Source organism: Azolla caroliniana, unplaced genomic scaffold, assembly GCF_043228905.1.
Source record: "Azolla caroliniana isolate FFs.n. ecotype wild unplaced genomic scaffold, voAzoCaro1.0.p SCAF_2, whole genome shotgun sequence".
Lineage (NCBI taxonomy): Eukaryota > Viridiplantae > Streptophyta > Polypodiopsida > Salviniales > Salviniaceae > Azolla > Azolla caroliniana.
This window is the reverse complement of record NW_028230437.1, coordinates 17,403,369-17,409,797: the sequence shown is the minus strand read 5'-3', so window position 1 is coordinate 17,409,797 and position 6,429 is coordinate 17,403,369.

Sequence of the window (6,429 nt, the reverse complement as noted above, 5' to 3'; positions counted from 1 at the left end):
TGTCGTAGTAGCTAATTAGCTATCATGGTAGCTAATTAGCTGTCCTAGTAGCTAATTGGTTGTCCTAGTAGCTAATTAGCTATCATGGTAGCTAATTAGCTGTCGTAGTAGCTAATTAGCTATCATGGTAGCTAATTAGCTGTCGTAGTAGCTAATTAGCTATCATGGTAGCTAATTAGCTATTCTAGTAGCTAATTAGCTATTCTAGTAGCTAATTAGCTATCATGGTAGCTAATTAGCTGTCGTAGTAGCTAATTAGCTATCATGGTAGCTAATTAGCTGTCGTAGTAGCTAATTACCTATCATGGTAGCTAATTAGCTATTCTAGTAGCTAATTAGCTGTCATGGTAGCTAATTAGCTGTCGTAGTAGCTAATTAGCTATCATGGTAGCTAATTAGCTGTCCTAGTAGCTAATTAGTTGTCCTAGTAGCTAATTAGCTATAATGGTGGCTGATTAGCTTTCCTAGGAACTAATTAGCTATCATGGTAGCTAATTAGCTGGTATAGTAGCTAATTAGCTATCATGGTAGCTAATTAGCTGGTATAGTAGCTAATTAGCTATCATGGTAGCTAATTAGCTATCACGGTGGTTAATTAGCTGTCCTAGTAACTAATTAGCTATCATGGTAGCTAATTAGCTGGTCTAGTAGCTAATTAGCTATAATGGTGGCTAATTAGCTATCCTAACTAATTAGCTATCATGGTAGTAGCTATTGAGAGTAGCCAGTTACCTATGTAGTAGCTATCATAGTAGCTAATTAGCTATCATGGTAGCTAATTAGCTTTCCTAGTAGCTAATTAGCTGGTAATAACGAAACAGCTAACTAGCTACCATGATAGCTAACTAGCTAGCAGTACAGCTAATTATCTGGTAGTACCTAAATTAGCTATTGAGAATAGCTAATTAGCTATCATGGTAGTAACTATTGAGAGTAGCTAGTTACCTATGTAGTAGCGATCCTAGTAGCTAACTGAGGTAAATGTAACTGATAAGCTAATTAGCTTTTCTGCTAACTGAGCTAATTAACTTTCCGAGTAGAGTCAAAACAAATGTTGAGATAAATGTAAATACCTGAGGTACATCAAGAAGATGAATGGGATGCTCCTAGTATTGATTTCTTCCAACACGTTTCCTGCATAAATCCTTTTTATTGGGTGAAACCCTACTCTCATTAGTCCAAAACATTGTGATTACATCCTTGATTTCAAATGTTATGGGTGTCATTGGCTTACATCTTGTAGTTAGCTTTAGTAGACTAGTTCCTTCACCCGAGGAAATTATACGGTTCATTGTATTGTACACTGTTTTTCTACTAACACCAATTACCTTAGATAGCTCACTGATGTTTATATCGTCAACATCACTATTAAGTAACATCATTAGACTAGACCTTTTTAAGACAAGATCATCTTCTGACCTGCTCATGGATACGAAACTATTACGAAGATTATTTACTAAAATAGATGATATGTTTGCATTAAGACCATCACAATCAACTAAGTCCTTTATCGATGGATCATTACATATTCCATAAAGTACTACCTTCTTTTCTTCATTGCTGATGTGCTTGGTTTGAACATTGAAATAGTCTACAACCTTTCTCTCTATGATGGTAGTCGCATTACTTACATTCTCAGCTAAACTATCCTTACCTTTACTGAGTGTGGCTTTCGTATCCTTCAACAATTGACGATGTTTCCTTTTTTTTTCTGCCCAATAGTTTCGTATGGCTTGTTGTGTCCTGATAACATCATCCCTATCCTTATGATCATTGAGGGGTAATTCTAAACACCCTTCTTCCCCTTCCATTTGGCTAGACATGTTAAAACCCTAAATTTCCAGAAAAAAAAACAAGTATTAAAGATGGCTATGGGCAACAACAATACACAAAAATATTCCACACAATACACAAGATTAGACACAACAATACACAAGATAATCAATAAACAGAAAAGTTATTGCAATCCAAGACCGAACAGTAGAGGATTTCACTCTGTTGGATCCAACAGTTGAGGAGGCGATCCAAGACCGACCAATGGCAACAACTGAGTGTAGAATGTTGCCGTTGGATGAGTGAACTCCGTCAAATCGAAATGTGGAAGCAATCCGGGACTGGACAATAGTGGCAACTGAGTATAGAATGATGGCAATGGAGGAGAGAACCCCGTCAGATTGAACAATTACCGATGATGCTTGAAACGCACATAGAAGGCACTTGAGAATAGAGTGGCATAGAGAAGAGAACCCCGTCAGATTGAACAGTTACCAATGATGCTTGAAACGCACAGTAGCGGCCCCTGAGTGAGAGTGGAAAAGAGAAGAGAACCCCGTCAGATTGAACAGTTACCAATGATGCTTGAAACGCACAGTAGCGGCCCCTGAGTGAGAGTGGAAAAGAGAAGAGAACCCCGTCAGATTGAATAGCTCTTTGATTATGCTTGGAACGCACAGTAGCAACCCTTGAGTGTAGAGTGGCAAAGAGAAGAGAACCCCGTCAGATTCAACAGCTCTTTGATGATGCTTGGAACGCACAGCAGCGGCCCCTGAGTGTAGAGTGGCAAAGAGAAGAGAACCCCCTCAGATTGAACAGCTCTTTGATGATGCTTGGAACGCACAGTAATGGCCCCTGAGTGTAGAGTGGCACAGAGAAGAGAACCCCCTCAGATTGAACAGCTCTTTGATGATGCTTGGAACGCACAGTAATGGCCCCTGAGTGTAGAGTGGCACAGAGAAGAGAACCCCGTCAGATTGAACAGCTCTTTGATGATGCTTGGAATGCACAGTAGTGGCCCCTGAGTGTAGAGTGTCACAGAGAAGAGAACCCCGTCAGATTGAGCAGCTCTTTGATGATGCTTGGAACGCACAGTAGCAGCCCCTCAGTGTAGAGTGGCGGCAGGTGGACTCGATAGGGTTTAGCAACAGTGGTAGCAACTAACCCACAATACTCAACTAGAGATGGCCTACGTGATGTGGCAAAGGATCATGCATAATGGACCTAGGAATTCGATATATAATTTATGGTACACATTTATGGTGCACACATCAATTTATGTTGCACATTTATGGCACTCATTTACATATGTAATTAAAACACTCTTGTTACCGGCCGGCAAGGAGTCCAAAATACGGAGTGAAGGAATTAATTAGATATGGTTGTAAATGAGCATAGTGTGGACGGACGGACTGGAAACGGTATGCCGTTCCAGATCCGGACGGATTCCGAATAGGTGCGAGAGGCACCGTTTTGTACTACGGGCCGGAAACCTATTTAAAGGCCCGGACCCCATTGTAATGACAGCGGATAATTAATACAGTTTATGATGTTTATACTTCTGTCTTGATTTCCGTTCTGTATTTACTGTTGTATCTTACGCGTGTAATTAACCAAAGCAATCTAATCGTGTAACCTACGTAAGTCGGTGTAATCGTTGAATCTTAATCCTATGCCGTAATCACCCTTTGGTGAAGTGTCTCCGTGACACCTTGTGTTAGGCCTTGTCCGGCTAAGCGAATAACACAGTTTTGGCGACCACGATGGGATGATCAAACTATGATCAAACTTCTCACGGAGTTTCGCGACGTATTCACCTGGTCATACGAGGACATGCGAGGGCTGGACCCTCAACTATATCAGCATCAGATCCACTTAGGCAAGGACGCGAAACCAGTGGCGCAAAGACGTTACCGAATGAACCCCAACTACGCCGCCAAAGTAAAGGAGGAAATCGACAAACTCCTAAGAGTGGGCTTCATCCGGCCGGTAAAGAAAGCGACGTGGCTGAGCCCCATCGTCGTCGTCCCCAAGAAGAACGGTAAAATCCGTGTGTGTGTAGATTACAGGAAACTAAATGCAGCCACAATTACGGATGCATTCCCTCTTCCGTTCACGGATGGAGTACTGGATGCCGTCGCCGGCCATGAAGTTTATAGTTTTTTAGACGGCTTCAGCGGATACAATCAAATCCGGATGCACCCCAACGACCAGGAGAAGACAGCGTTCGTCACCGAATGGGGGGTGTTTGTGGCCGAAGTCATGATGTTCGGCCTAAAAACGGCACCAGCAACGTTCCAGCGAATCATCATGGAGATCTTCGGCGAATACATTCCTGCCTTCATGCAAGTTTTCCTGGATGATTTTGCAGTCTATAGCCGGGGAAAAGACCATTTGCAGCACCTACGGTTATGCCTGGAAAAGTGTAGGTTATACCGGCTAAGCTTAAACCCAGCAAAATGCATCTTTGGAGTTTCAAGTGGAATATTGCTGGGACACATTGTAAGTAAGGAGGGCATTGCGGTCGACCCGGATAAAGTAAACGCCATACTAGGGGCACCGGCACCGAAAACAGCCAAAGCACTAAGCCGATTCTTAGGACAAATCCGGTGGCACAGCCGGATGCTCCGTCACTTGGCGGATTTGGCGACACCATTACACACCGCGGTACATCGGACACCGTTCCAATGGACGGAGACGGAGGATAAGGCATACAATGCCCTGAAGGTACTTTTGTCGCAAGCACCCGTCGTGCAACCTCCGGATTGGAGCAAGGAATTTCATGTGTTCGTTGACGCTTCCGACATCGCTATCGGCAGCGCCTTAATGCAACTTACGGAGCCCAAATGGTACCGGCCGGTATATTACGCCAGCCGGAAGCTGTCCCAAGCGGAGAAGAACTATTCAACGACGGAACGGGAGGCCCTGGGCATGATCTACAGTGTAACAAAGTTCCGGCATTACCTATTGGGAAGGAAGTTCTCCTTTCATGTGGATCACTCGGCGCTCCTGTACTTAGTGTCCAAGGCGTCCCTGACCGGTAAGTTGGCCCGTTGGACCTTGCTGTTGCAGGAGTTCGAATTCGAGATTTTCCACCGGCCCGGTATCCAGCATGCCGTAGCAGACTATCTAAGCCGATTAGAGTCCGGAGAACCAGGCGACGGAGTAGCGGATGAATTCCCGGACGCAGAGTTATTCCGTATCACCCCGGAAACGGCAGCGGACGACACGGTGGCATCAGAAGATAGGTGGCTGACAAACATGCACCAGTTCCTAAGCACGGGCTTGCCACCGGAGGAAATGAACCGGGACGAGAGGAAACGACTGGCGGTGCAGAGCCGCAATTTCTGTCTATTACGGGACACTCTCTACCACAAGGGAGCAGATGGAATATGGAGACGGGCAGTCCGTAGTGACGAGAAAGAAGTAATCTTACGGGAAGCACACTGTGGGGTTGCCGGAGGACACTATGCCGGGGAAGTGACGGCAAGGAAAGTATGGCAGAGCGGCTTGTGGTGGCCCACGACGTTAAAAGACGCCGTCAAGTATGCTAAGGAATGTGACCTATGCCAACGAATGGGCCAGCCTACGGAGCAAGCACGGATGCCACACCAACCGGTACTTCCACTAGAGCCATTCCAGAAGTGGGGGTTGGATTTTGTCGGACCGTTCAAGCCACCGGCAATGAGAACGGGTAATCGTTATGTCATAGTGGCAACGGATTATTGCACTAAATGGGTGGAAGCTAAGGCCCTGAGAGACAACACCGCGTCATCCACAGCAAAATTCCTGTACGAAAACATTTGGTGCCGATATGGATGTCCGATTGAATTAATCAGCGACCAAGGAGGGCACTTCCTCGGCCAGGTAGTGGAAAGCTTAACAACGTTCTATGCCGTGGTCCACAAACGAAGCACACCGTACTACCCACAGGCGAACGGGTTAGCAGAGTCCACCAACAAAACGCTGCAGAACATTCTCCGCAAAATCGTCAATGAAAACCGCACGGACTGGGATACAAAGCTCCATAGCGCGCTATGGGCGTACCGAACGGCATACAAAACAAGTATCCGGACAACACCGTTCCGGTTAGCATTCGGCTTAGAAGCGGTCATGCCGGTGGAATTTCAGGTACCAAGCTTACGGATCCAACTACGAGAACGGCTGAATGAAAAGAAGTCGGAGGAAATGCGGCTAGCAGCACTATGCGAACTGGAGGAGCAACGGCTGGCCAACATCCTACACATGGAACTGGAGCAACGACGACGGAAAGCGTTCGTTGACCGTCACCGGAAAGGTAATGAGAAGATGTTCGAAATCGGAAAGCCGGTGCTAGTATTCCAAACGAGGATGGGCAAAATGCCGGGTAAACTCCGGTTCAGATGGACAGGCCCGTATTGGCTGACACGGGAATACAACGGGTCCTATCAGATAGGAACACTTGCCGGTGAAGTACTAGGCAAGTGGGTGAACGGATTTCGACTAAAGCCCTATAAAGGACCGATGCCAAAGAACCCGTTTATGCAGCCCACCGGCACTATACCGGGAACGGTACGGATGGAAGGAAAGGACGACGGGGAACCAGTGGCAGAGGCAAAGGAAGACACGGCAACCCGTAAGGAAAACGGTAAGGGTCCGAAGGGACCTACGGATGTG